Here is a 14,692-nt window from a genome sequence, read left to right on the forward strand (position 1 = left end):
ATCATAACTGACGACAGGGCAACAGCGCCTTCCGAGATCGCCATTTATCTGTCTAATCTATTTTCTAGGCTAGTTGCCGATCTGTGATTGAAATTTCTAGACTCTTTTGATGAGGCTTAGGTTTAAAAATTCCTACAGGCGTTTTTGTTTGCAGCTTCTTCAGTGCGCGCATTTCTCATATATTTGTCACCGTATTTATTAAACGTCATTTTTTTCGCTCAATACATTATTTCAAGAAGTGCCCCACAGAACCCAGAAGCAACTCAAAAAGGCCTCTCATCGCATTCCTTCATCACTGTTATCTGGACAAGGGCCACTCAATGTCGTTTTGCCAACCTCACTTGGTTTGAAAGTTTCCAATTGAACTGTCAAAAGACTGTAATGACACGAAGATGTGTATGAGCAACGCCCCACTAGTTTTTTTTCTCTTAAACTAGAGTTCACCGGTCCTGCATTATGCCACATTTTCTAACGTGCTGGGGCGTCCAGCACACTATACATTTTGTAACTGCTTTCTTATCGCATGTTTTTACGATACCTTTTTAGAACCACTATTTTACCTTTTAGCCCAACATATACCATGTGGCTTCTTACGATATGAAGTGACGCAGCACATTGCGTAGTTTGTGGTATGATTGTTTTCACTGGAAAATTGATACCTCGGCTGCTGGAGCGACATGTATTCCGACGGCCTTAACTGGCAATTGCAAACGAACATTTGTCCGCTGTTTAATCTGGAATCATATCGTCATATGTGATGTTGAATAAAAGCGCCGAATTGATGAGTGGCAGCCATCTCAAAGCTGCATTTGTTGCGTTGAAACCGCGAGAGAACTTCTCTGGGATGGCTGTGCCGCTTGTCCACAATTTAAGTTTGGTTTGGTTTATGTGGATTTAAATCGTCCCAAAGCGACTCGTGCTGCGAGAGACGCCGTAGTGAAAGGATCCGAGGTTCCCGGGTTCGAACCCGACCGCAGCGGCTGCGTTTCTACGGAGGCAAAACGCTAAGGCGCCCGTGTGCTGTGTTATGCCAGTGCACGTTAAAGATCTCCAGGTGGTCGAAAATATTCCGGAGCTCTCCACTACAACGCCTCTTTCTTCCTTTGTTTTCTCACCCCTTACTTTATCCCTAGCCTTACGGTGCGGTACTGGTGTCTACTGGGATGTAAGACAGATACTGCGCCATTTCCTTTTATCAAAAGCCAGTTTTTCTCGAACACACTTCTCCCTCCTCGTCGACCTCACACAAGCCTAACCCTTCACCTTTGTCCAAGCCTACGCCCTTGACATAATTCCTGTCGACAAAAGCACCATCCCGGTGCTAAGGTGAAGACTTATCAGGGGCGTGGTATAGTTTGAGCCGAGCCACATGTAGTATACATCAGTCACATGGCGGGTGGATGCCGTCGCAGAAGAGACGGCACTAATTTCGTACGTGACGTCGATTGCCTGGCAGAGGGCTCGATAACGACGGGTATATCAGAAAGCAGCTTTTCATACAGCCCAACGCGGGAGAGGGACACCATAGAAAGACAAGGGATCCAGGGGCGAAGTGGACGTCACGATGTCGGTGCTCGTCAATGTCCTGCTTTGCAATTGAGATGAATAGAGACAAGCGTGAGCAACCTCGCGCACCATATGGGCACGTGTAATGTCATCCTCTGCGTACTCCGTGGTAGTAGCGATGGCGGGCGGTAACGTGTTCAAAGGCAAGTGAGGGTCCTGACCGAGCAAAAGATAGAAAGGAGAGAAGCAGAAGGTTTCATGGTGGTGTAAATTATAAGCGAATGTGGTAAAAGGCAAACTTCGTCCCAATCGCGATAGTCGGCAGAGACGTGCACAGATTATATATATCCGAGTGTTCGATTCAGGCGTTCGGCAAGTCCATAATGTGAGGATGGTAGGCTGTAGAGTCTGTGCTAGGTAGAGCAAGACCTCAGGCAGGTGTCCACGACTTTGGAATAGACACAGCGTCCGCGGTCGGTTAGGAGTTCCCGTGGTAAAAGATGTCGCGCAGAATAAAGTCCGCAACATCTGTAGTGCAGCTTGTCGGCAACGGACATGAGACGGCGTATTTTGTTGCGATAGCTACGTTACGGTAGCGTTCTGAGCTTTCGGCGAGGCGGTGCCGCCACCCTGTGGCTGCGCCGCCACCCTGTCACGTGGATGGTCTCGTGATGCGGAGCAGCTGCCGGCGGAGCGGCGCCGTGGCTGATCACGTGGTTCTTCACGTGGTTGGTCAGGTGACCAAGTGCCACCCTGCCAGCTGTAGCTATCGCGTCACTCCAAGTTTAACCAGAGCAAACCCGCCACCAATTTTTTGGCATAGTTGGCGGCGAGAGCAATCCATTTATTGCTTCATCGGGTGGGCGGAGCAGCGCCAAGAAGGATGAAACCGACGCTATAGAAAGGAGCGGGAGGTATGTCAGCAGGCTGGGGGTGACGAGCAAGCAGTACAGATTTTTTTCTCGCGTTGACACGTGTCGCAGACGGTGACATAGCGATGGACAGAACAGTGTAATAATGGTCAAAATAAACGGCGGCGGACGCGGTTGTATATGCGAGACACACCTATGTGTTCGGCGGTTGGCAGGTCCTGAAGTTCCGACAAGACAGCCGAGAGCAGGCGCTGAGGCACGACAAGCAGCAAGCCACACCTGTCACGGTAGATATTGCGTCGGTACAGAATGCCATCTTGAAGCATAAAAAGCCGCAGTGAGAAACCGAGGCGGGTAGCGGCGAGTCCTTCAGCCATCACGCATAACGAATGATCACGTTGCTGTTGGTTTTTTGAGGAAAGGAAATAGTGCAGTATCTGTCTTACATCTCGGCAGACACCTGAACCGCGCCGTAAGGTGGTGGTGGTTGTGGTTCTTCTTTATTAAAATATTTGTAAAAAGGAAGGAAAAGATTTTTGCTAGCCCCGGCATCTACCATCGATACTGAAACACATACTGGGGCAGCGGAAATAAAGATAGCAGGCAGGAAGGGAACAGTTAAAAGAGGGAGTGAAAGAAAGGGAGAAAGAAGGGCCGTATTTGAGGGCGTCGGAATAATTTCGACCGCATGGGTATCTTTCGGTAGCGATGTTCAGCAAATCGGAAATGGCGAATAGCGAAGGTGACATGTCATTTTCATTTGAGTCAGGTCATGAAATAAGCAGTCAACGTCCTGGAGCAGACTTCCGGACTTGTACGCTACGCTGAAGGAGTACTCCTGCAGTCTTAAGCCCAACGACCAAGACGTCCCGTGAGGTCGTTGAAAGAAGAAAGCCAGCAAAGTGCGTGGTTACCAGTCACGTCGGAGAAAGGATTTCAGAAGTGGTAGCAGCGGAATTCAGCAACTGCCCAAACGAGAGCTAGGCATTCACGCTCAGCGATGGAGTAGTTGCGCTCAGCCACCGAACCCAGAGGCTGGCGTATGCAAAGACTCGATGGTGGCTCTGCTGCCACTGGGCTAACATAGCACCGATCCCGGGTTCAGTGGCATCGGTACGAAGTTCGGTAAGAGATGGCGGGTCAAAATAGACTGAAATAGATAGTGTGGCCAACAAGGTGATGAGCATTAAAAACGCTTCGTCTTTGCCAGGTCCCAAGTACGAGATTACTGCAAGGTCTCGAAGGCCAAGGCGTCTTTATTTTGGGGGGAGTTCCTTAATGAAGTGGAGAGCTTGATTGACTAGGATCTACGTTTTCGAGACGGAAAGTGTGGCAAGTTACGTCTCCGAGTAACTCAGAACGATGCTGCGTGAAATAAAAAAAAATGTGTCCTGCTCGTTGTGGGCCTCCATCACGATATATGCAATCAACGAACCGAAGGTACCACGAAGTTTCCTTTGGTAAAGATATTCGCAGCCCACTAATTAACAAAATTTCTACAATGCACCCACGAGTGGGGTCGAATGTAATAGGCAATAATCTCCGAAAACATTCCCTCTCCCTCCAGGTGAAAAAAGGACAGCATAAAGGAACCCCGCGAAATGCAACCCACCTAGTTAGCACCTTCAAGGCGGGCGCAATTTTTGTGGCCTAATTTCTGCGCGGCTTGGCCTACCGGTGCGGCAGCCTTAAATTTTCTTGGGTGCAGCGTGAGCCATTGGCGAAACCACTTTCTTCTAACCGCCACAAAATGGCAACAGCAACTGACATGTGCTCTTTACTACGCGCCTCCCAAAATCTGGGCTGTACGAAGGCTTGACTGTGCAAATCTATTCGAGGTAGCACGAAGATACCACGTGACCAACCGGTGACCCATGGCGTATGTCAGCGGGTTAATATTCAAATTTCTTTTATGTAGAATTTAATGTCCCGAAGCTCCACGACGTCGATGACGGAAGTCTTATCCTGCAATTTAAAACAATTCGGGCTCAGAATCCTGCGACAAGCTCTGGCTTGTTTCTGTAGGTTAGCAGCTTATGACGCAGAGTGCGAGCTTACTCAGCGGTTGCTGGCGAAGTGTTGAGACTTGTTGAGCGCAACCACTTTGCCAAGTTTAGGACGTTTACGTGAATGCTGCAAGTACCATGGAAAGACGGGGAACTCAAACTCAACTGAGATCAGAGCACCTGATTGAGATACACGGGCCTTGCACGGAGTTTTAATACTTTCGAATCAAAGAACCCTGCCTTTCCTGATGAGCACATTTCACTACAAGGCATCTTTAGCCCACGGGTGGAAACACGTGGACTGTGCGCCGCATGTGGTACTATAGGCGTTATGCACCCCACATGCCCTCCTGGTGTCTGCCTTGCTTGCAATATGCAGTGCCAGTCAGGTGTTGGTTTCTTTTCCATCCGTAATGCGCCTCTTTATTGCTACACATGTCGGTGCCAAGATGTTTCTTATCGAGTCGTAATCATAAGCCAACTGTGTAAATCAAGGACGGAATCATTTGAGACTCACTGTTTGACCTTTGCTGCAATCGCGGTGGCACAAAATTTATTAGCTCTTCCTTTCTTCCATCTCGTTTGCCTCAAAGCGGGCGTGCCCACACACTGTTCCACATTGGTCTCTTCTCGGGGTATTCTGGGCAGATGTAAAAGAAATGCAGGCGCTATACGCGAAAAATGCTGCAAGCCTAAATGGAACACCCGATGCATTGTCGCAGGTGGTTCTACATCGGCTACAGTGGGGCTTAACCCACCGGCGTGGTTCAATCTTATGTTGGAATCATTTTTTTAATTCATAATTTTGTAATTTACGCACTAATGGCTGGCTCTTATAGATAATTTGCAACATGATTACCAGCATCTTTGCTCCATTACTCCAAATTACATGCTTTGGCCTGTCGCATAACCATTACATGCGCAGCAATGACTGTACCTGCGTGTTTCACGCGAGGGGCGTTTCTTTGAGTAGCCATGGCGCCGTCGGCGATGTAAAGACCTTCGAAGGCTGTAGTCTTCGATGTATAGTTGTCCCTGCGGGGACTAGACCGGAGTCCGCAGACCATCGTCGACGCGGCGGCCTCCATAGTTGGATTGCAGGAAGTGTACTGTGTTCAGCTCATGGGCGCCCAGTCCTTGAAGTGACTATCCAGAGCCAGGCCTCCATGGCTCTGATCGTTGACGCCGGCTGCCTGGTCATCCGCAGCGAGCGCGTTCCCATCGTTCCAGTGGAGCCACAATTGACCACCATGGTCTGCCGATTCCGAACCCTCGTACGTTCCCAATGAGGCGCTCGTCCAGGTCCATACCCACTAGTAAAGTTGAAATATGGGTCAGTTGGTACATGTTCAGGAAAAAGACCAGTCAAAAGACGGAACACAACGAAGAGACGAGGCCCACACACGACGACTGGACTAACAACTGTGCTTTTTTGAACGATACAGTCTCACAGGAAAAGGTGGTAAAGCTTGCGCAGCTCCGTCATAAACAGTCTACATCTAAAGATAAGCTGCGATCTAGCGCCGTTGCGAAACGAGGCTTAGTTCTTTCTGCATAAGGTAGACAGAAGGATTGCTGATGCAATCATCCCCTTGCATACTAATGAGGAACGCTTCGAGAATTTCGCGCTCAACGTTTCTCTTGTCTGCGTGTAGCAGCCACATACCCGGCAATGTCGAGGCAAGTTAGCGCCGTCTGTAGGGGGCAGAGAGTTGTGGTTCTCTCTCAATCTTTCATTAAAACACCGGCCTCTTTGGCCAATGTACCCTCTTTCTCAAGACAGTGGTGGTGGCAGTGGTTTTTTATTAAAATAATAGTAAAAAGGAAGGAAAAGATTTCTGCTAGCCCCGGCATCTGCCATCGATACTGAAGCACCTGAGCTGGGGCAGCGGAAATAAAGGATAGCAGGAAGAATGGAGAAATAAAATGAAAGAGGTGAGGGGTCAGGAAGAGAGGATAGCGGGAGAAGTAAAATGTAAAAACTATTTACACAATAAGAAATGTGTCCAGGTTGTACGCGTGATTAGTTCATTTTAGAGGAATTAAGACACACGCGCACAGCACTGCGGTGGCTACAACTGGAGTGGGGCGTCCAGTTATTAATCGTTCAAGGTAGAACTCGCGGAGCGTTCGGTCACTGCGTGTAACTACCTGACGGAGAACAGATGGGACGTCAAACCCGTGTTTTCGAGGAATGCTCAGAGGCTCACCAAAGTTCGCTCACGAGTGCGCACACTGCCCTGCGGCCACACTAGCGTCTTGATGGAGTCTGGTAGTATGTCCTGCGCCCTATAGGCCGCGAGCATATCGCGACGACCATCGGCGAACGCGGTACAGTGAAGGAGCGGGTGTTCAAGTGTTTCCACTGCACCGCATCCGTCACACACATCACTCGTCGCGATTCCGTGACACACCCGTCGTTCCCCAGGCCACACGCAGCCAATGCGCGCGCGGAGGATCATTGCACGTTGTGACCGTTTAGTTGCGCGACAGCCGGGGATACTGTCGATGCGCTCACCTCCTGCGATGCGTGGGTCGGGGTGCTGCTTTCGGAGATGGTCGTGAATGGACACACGCACGTCCTCCAGCGCAAGGGGCAGATCGCTAACAGGTAGTTGGTGTGTAGCGGTCGCGAGGTCGTCAGCGTCTTCGTTGCCGGGGATGCCGCAGTGACCGGGCACCCACTGTGCACGCACGGCACATCCTCTCTGCGCGAGGCGCTCGATGCGCGAGCGAATTTCCCGCACCAGTGGGGTACCACGACCGTTAGATTGCAAGCGGCTGAGGGCGGCGCGGGAGTCGCACAGCAGAGCACTCCTGGGCGGCGGAGGGCCGAGGGTGAGCAGCAGGTCCAGCCCGAGCCGGATCGCCATCAACTCCGCCGTAGTGGAGGAGCCCAGGAAGGTTGCGTGTTGCTGGCTGTGCAGTCGCAGGGCGGGGGTGGTAGCCGCTGCTGAAAGGGAGCAGCTGTCGCGGGCCACTGAGCCGGCGGTGTACACGAGGAGATGGTCCTAGAGCTCTTCGTGTATGACGGCTCTGGCCAGCTGCTGCACAGCACAGAGGGGTGTGCTCCACTTTCCCGCAATGCCGATATTGCCAGGTCAGTGGAATTCTGTATATCACACCTGTGGCGCAGGTGACGTAGCGGTTTTCATGCTGCGTCAAACAGACCGGACGATACGTCCTGCCACGTGCAACACGTGAGCATAGGCGTGAAAGCTTGCAGGGTGCAGAAAACGCAATATTGACGCCCGGCTTTCGATACCAGTTTGGACACTTGTAGGCGGCCGGTTTTCCGAAAGGCCTTTGGAGGGCAGTAGCAGAAACGCTGTTGCAAAACATCAAGGTTCACGACGTTAAAAGGGCTGACCCAAAGACAGTTGAAAAGAGAAATACTTAAGTCATGCCTTATTTGCATAAATTATCACACACCATAAAAAATGTCGCTGGAAAGCAGGGCGTCAGTGTTGTGTTTTCTGCACCTTGCAAGCTTTCACGCCTCTGCTCACGTGCTGCACGTGGCAGGGCGTATCGTCCGGCCTGCTCGGCGCAGCATGAAAACCGCTACGTCACCTGTGTCATAGGTGTGGTATACAGAATTCCGCTGACCTGGGAAAAAGTGTGCATTGCCCAAACAGGCTCTCTCAATGAAAGATCGAGAGAGCACCTCAACTCTGTCCTCTACTGACGGCGCTAACTTGCCTCGACATTGCCAGGAATGCGGCTGCTGATTACAAGCTGCAATCCTTGGCTCACAATCTGCCATTTTTTCTTAGTAAATATAAAGATACTGCTGGATTTAGTCCAAAACAACTGCAAATATACTTTGTGAAAATGTAATCTGTATTTATTCATATGTCGTATGAGAAAATTTGTTATTACTGTACTCTTTTTTTTTGCATTCATTCAATATTGATAAACTTTGTTAGCTTATTTCTGTTGTTTTCCTCTCATGCATCCGCTGTATAATTTCTTTCTATTTATTTATTGATGACCACTTCTGTATTGTTCATTAATTGTTATTTCGTTCTGTCTGCTGCTGCTGCCATGTGATGGTTTCCTGGGCTTTCGTCAAGCTGTTCGTACAGCTTTTAGCTCAGATCACCATCCAGATACTTGCTGGAGAATAAAATATGATTTGATTTGATTTTGGCCTGCTGTTTTCAAATGTTAGTATTGGTGGCAGAGGCAAGGGGAAAGTTGAGCGCGAAATTCTCGAAGCGTTCCTTATTGGTATGCATGGGGTTGATTACATAAGGAACTAAGCTCCCTTTCGCAACGGCGCTAGATCACAGCTTATCTAGATGTAGATTGTTTATGGCTGAGCTGCGCACGCTATGCCACCTTTCCCTATGAGGCTGTTTCTGTGGATAAAGCCCAGTTGTTAGTCCAGTCGTCTGTGTGTGTGCCTCGTCTCTTCGCTGTGTTCCGTCTTTTGACTGTTTTTTTTTTTTCCAGAACATACCCAATAATTCTGGACAAACATTTTTAAGTGGGAAACCGTTTATGAGAGCAATATTTTTATATAATGTAAGATTTCAATATAACAATGAATATAACAGCAGGTCACCCGACGGCAGTCTTTTATTTTCTTTCTGTTGACGTTCTTCCTATCGTCAAAAGAGTTCCCCATTGGTTCGCAATGGGAGACTTAACTGTTCGATGCGATCGATGGTAACACTTCAAAAGAAAGGTTTTTCTCCATATCAGGAGAATAGACCATTACATTCAATATTTCCATAACAGTGTCCTAAAATTTTTTCATAATTTTCCCCGAGAAAGCGGTGCTTGCTGAGTCAGCATGGGAACGTCCTTTCCGTCACCGTGGGCCAACAGCAGCAACAGCAGCTGCAGCAGCAGATGCGTTTACGCCGTGGGGTCCTCACTGGCACATGGCGTGTGTGTGTGTGTGTGTGTGCGTGCGTGCGTGTGTGTGTGGGGGGGGGGGGTTTACGGGGGTTTTACGTCCCAAAGTGACTCAGGCTATGAGGGACGCCGTAGGGAAGGGCTCCGGAAATTTCGACCACCTGGGGTTCTTTAACGTGCACTGACATCGCACAGCACACGGGCGACTAGAATTTCGCCTCCATCGAAATTCGACCACCGCGGCCGGGATCGAACCCGCGTCTTTCGGGCCAGCAGCCGAGCGCCATAACCATTCAGCCACCGCGGCGGTCTATGAATGTAAACTATAGAGAACAAAGATATATATATATATACATATATATATATATATATATATATATATATATATATATATATATATATATATATATATATATATATAAACTATAGAGAATGTAAACTATAGAGAACAAGAGAATATATATATATGTGTTCTCTATAGTTTACATTCATAGACCCCTGGGAGTCCCTTTACTACACCTGGTGCAGTGGTTAGGCAGTGCGTGATTACTTTGTGATGTCAGATGCTACCAGCCGTGGGGCTTGTGAGACCCGATTTCCTCCTCTCGAGAAACCACTCGCGACCAAGCATTTAATGTAACTGTCACTTTCCATGGTGGCATTTTGCTCAATAATCGAGTGGTAAAATTGTGACGTCAGAAGATCATGTAATCTAGGTAGCTCACCTGCCGCCTACGTTCCTTTCCTGGGGAATTTTACGTGAACTTTTCACTCACGGCCAACGACACAAAGCTGACGACGGCTTTTCTGCGACACGGTGCCCTTAACGGTGTCGCGTTAGAAATGATTTTATTCGCCATGCACACATTCGGTGATGTCAAGCATTGAAGCCAGTCCAACTCACCTAGTTTAACATTCTTTCGCAGGAGTTTGCTAAAAATCTGCATTTTGTTTGAGTATAAAATAGGGTGAAAAATTACCAGCGTAGTTACGCAAGGCTAGTTCAACCTTTAGTTTTCAGCTGCTGCATCAAATACTGTAAACTATGGGAGTATAACTGCAGAAATGGGAGGATCGATGTGGATTGAGATTTAGTTTGCCAGCCGATATTTCGGTATTGTGTAGCATCGAGTACAATCAAGGCGACGTGACGCTTCCATGTCGTCTCTGAAGGTCTGGCTTCCTCCGTCGAAAACTTGATGGACTTCTATTGAAGGTCGATGATCGCTCGATGCTCAGACAAAAAGTATATGCATAAAATCACGCCGTGAAATATTCCTGTAGGACTACAAAAGTCGCAGCGTAGGTAAGTCCACCGACCGTTACCCGTGGGATACATTTTCTGGTGGTGAAACTTGGTGGCCGTTTTGATCGACCCGAAAAATTGGCGGAAAACCTCTTCACTGAGTCCGCGGCGGGGAATATGTGTCCGCATTCACTCAAGCACAGGCGAACTGCTGCGTAATGTCCACCGACAAATATATTTGTCAAGCGTATGAACGAAACTAGTGCTGGAATGCTGGCCACGTGTATATCTATATGGCCGCCGAACACAAGACCTGGGATGCCATCATCCTCTGCTGAGTCTTGATGTGCAACACCGCTGTGCTAGATACGACCCGTATGACACCGTCAAGGCTCGTGCTCGGCAGGGAAGCAACCACCGCGATCTGCGTCACGCTCCCAAACGCCACAGGTGAAGTCAACATCGACGGCACCTCCCAGGACCAACAGTGCAGCAAAACCCGACGCTACAATCTACGTCGGCGCCACATGGAAAACAAGCCGTGTGAGCGTCTGTGGGTGGGACGAACATTTCCTGCCGCGGAGTCAGTGAAAGCTTCGGCGCCGCTACTTTGGGCCGTACAACATTCTTCGTCGAATTGAAGAACTTCAATACAAGGTCATTCCGGTTGGTGCTACGGCGTCTAAACGGCGCCGTTCACGCCCTCAAGTTGGGCTCGTTGTGCATCTCGAACCTTATATTGGGCGCTAATAGATTCCGTGTTTGCATTCTCAGTGATTCTTTTTGAAGCGAAAAGCTTCATTACGCTAGGTAAAGCAGTATTCGGGTAGGCAGCACAACGACCTTGAAAAACCTTCAGCACAACCAAGGATAGCCGTGTATGACCATAAGTGGTACAGTTATGGTGTCGAATTCTTGACCCTTGAACTCCTTTAGTTGACCTTTGACATTGGGTAACCTTTTGGGTGACCTTTGACCTTAAGAACATCTGATGGGGGGATGTGAAGCCACGTGATGACATCCGATGAGGGTGTCGTAAAACCATGTGATACCACGTCATAGCCACGTGGTCGTTCGGGTATATATAGAACAGCTGTCGCGAGCGTGTAGCGGAGCTGCCATTGACGAGCCTCAGTCATGCTTGCTTTTCGCTGAATTCCAGTTAGCCATGCTAAGCCACTGCCAATTTTTTAAATCCGCAGTGTAATTTTAGCACACCTTTAATTTTGTTGCAAAGCATCCGGGCGACGCTGCTCTGAGAGGGAATTAAGGCTGCTAAGCTCTGTGGTGTTTCTTCGCGCTCAAATGTTCCGGCACACGGCTGTATCTTTTTATTCGAGACGGGATATGTGACCAGACTTATCACGATTGATCGCGGCCACGCGCAACTACTTCGATATTGTTCCAGGATGTTGAAGTTGCTTTCGAGCCTTATCTCAAAGTTTCCTTGTCTGCTTTACATTGACCGCGGCCGCGAGCGGCAGGGGTTTCTGTTCGACGACTGTTCCACCACGCACGCTTGTCTATACAGAAACACTACACTATAGAGAAACAAATTGCCATGCGCCTTACCTGCAGGTCTTCTAGAGCAACGTGATTTCAAACAACACGGGCAAGTGCTTGGCCCTCCTGAGCCATCACGAAGTGCTCTGGCAGCCAAAGCTTTGTGATCGTCTGGTTTTGGGCCAGATAGTTCAGGAACAAAGTAGCGTTTTTATCTTCTGCCTGCGGGAACAAGATAATGGCAGTGAGCCAGTCTTAAGGTCTTTATATTTGCAGGCACTGTGCACTGAGGAAGAACAGAAAACTTTTCGCCGCCTAAGATAGTCAGAGGTTGTATGCAACTCGGCTTGCCTGTGAACAGGGCTGCAAGTGGTCTGCAGGCTTCTCCATTTTACCCCCGTATTTCTTTCTTAAGGAAATGTATTAAATATCAAGTTATTGGCCAACAATGTTTTTCACCTCGTTTCAATTCAGACAGTATATTGTTCGATGCTTTCCTGGTACCTATTAAACAAAAAAATACAAAGCTGTTTTAGAGAAGTCTTTTTTTAGTGCGTGCAACAGTCGTGAGAGCACAGGTTCTGAAATGAGGAGTATTTGAACAGACGCACTTCAAAGAAAATAGCATATGACAAGATACATGGAGCATATATATACAAGATATATAGAATATGTGATATCTGAACTGTCCAAAACGCTACAACTAATAACTCTTTTCGAAGTTATATTGCCGCCTCCATCAACCTGACTCCACTTAGCCAAAGCCTTCCGTTACCGCGCAACTTTGCCTTTCCAAACACACCTAAATAATGACGCTACACCTCCATGACGGTCTACATCAAGCACAAGCAAATCATCACCGCAGACATAGCACATGTATAACAATATGCACCGACACCGCACCCTCTAATTTGGGGGTCATGAGCGTATGCAATATATGCACCCGGACAGATAGAACGGATCACCCAGACAGCGTTTTCCAACCATCAAAACATAACCATTCTAGAAACTCACGCGATAATGTATGCCATGTAAGAATAACCGCCACTCACAAAAGACCAAACCACAAACATTGACATCCATGTCGACTATCAAAGCTATTCGCAATATTAAAACCCCCACTACTTGAAACCCGCCTATGGCATTATAACAAAATATTATAACCGCAATCCTAGCATTACAACTAACCTGCATTAGATACATGGCCATGTTGCGATCTATGGAAAGGAGTCGGTGCATCAACACACCCGCGAAATTGGCATCCGGACGCCCTCGGTACCCTGGCCAAATCCAACGTCAGCGGAAGACCCCTAACATAAGAAGGGCAAATAGCTGAACAGTACAGGAACGTCAGGGAAAACTGCACTATTTTACTCCAACCTCACTTGTCACTCAACGTGGCACAAGCACACGTCCTTCGCCAAGTTCAAACTAACTCTCCTCACCACACTAATGTTCGGCAACCTTGGGTACTTTAGGTAAGTTCGTGTCTTTTTCTTGAAAAACTCATAGGTCACTTCCGCACGCTCTCTTTTCAGAGGACGATCATTTGAAAGCATGACGGAAGCCAAAAAAAAGAAAACTCACACGGTGGTTATGACTCTGTAGCGCGATGTTCAGCTATAGCTGTTTAGGCGTTAAGTTTTGGGGATATGTTCCTGCGGACAGGTGTAGTGTTCACGGGATGTACCCCTGCACTGGCAGGCGGCTGTTCTAAACAGGGCCACCTGTTGTACGACTGTTAGCATTTAATGTAATAGTCTAATCTGTTGCTCAGAAGCAACACCAACTGCTGCTGCCAGCCAAATTCACCTTGCCCAAGGGACCAGGTCAGCTCGTCTAGCGCTTGCGCATCTTTCTCACGATATGGTATTTCTGCACTTTAAAGTAGCGTGGATTTCAGGTTACTGCTGCAAAAACTAATCTACAACTACAATCCTTAGCTTCTAACCAGAGCCACCCTTAAGCTTATGCGACGCAGGTCGACCGTGACATAATGTCACGTAACGTTAATGCCACGTGACCGAGAAATTAACGCACTCGCCGGTTACGCCGACAGCGACGACGCCGACGGCGACGAGAAAGCCAAGGACGCGCGCCAAACAGCTGTCGCTGTAAAATGTGTTGTTCAGCCATGGTGGCAGGCCCCCATCATGGGGCTCAACTAGAGGTCGGGACAGGAAATTAAAACACACACTCCTGCCCACGCCAGCTGTGCACCAGTGCTATAACCAAATACACAGTAGCCCACGGTAGTTTTCACACAGAAGTAACCCTAGCCGCCCCTGAAAAGAAAAAAACGAGATGGAAGGAGGAGACAGGAACGTAATAGGTGGATAGGAGGATAGGAAAAGGCTACTGGCGATTTCCTTGGTCGGGTCAGCCCGGAGGTTCCGTCTACAGGACGGGGGGCTAAAGGGGTGTGTAGCCTCCGCCGAGGGCCCTTTAGAGGTCCAAACCCTCTACATCGGCTCAACAACCAGAATCCCCTTTTCGACGGACACGCCACGCCCAGGTAAGCTGCTGCTGCTGCTGTTTCTTACAGGAAGAATGGAAGGAAAGAGCACGGGCCTACCTACTGGCTCACGCCCAGCCACCCTCGCTGCCGCGTGCTGAAAGTAGGAGAGTTAGAGGATAGGAAATGAAAGATAGAAAGAAAAGGCACTGCTCATCAACATCTCCCTGCGGCGATA

Source organism: Amblyomma americanum, chromosome 10, assembly GCF_052857255.1.
Source record: "Amblyomma americanum isolate KBUSLIRL-KWMA chromosome 10, ASM5285725v1, whole genome shotgun sequence".
NCBI classification, from domain to species: Eukaryota; Metazoa; Arthropoda; class Arachnida; order Ixodida; family Ixodidae; genus Amblyomma; species Amblyomma americanum.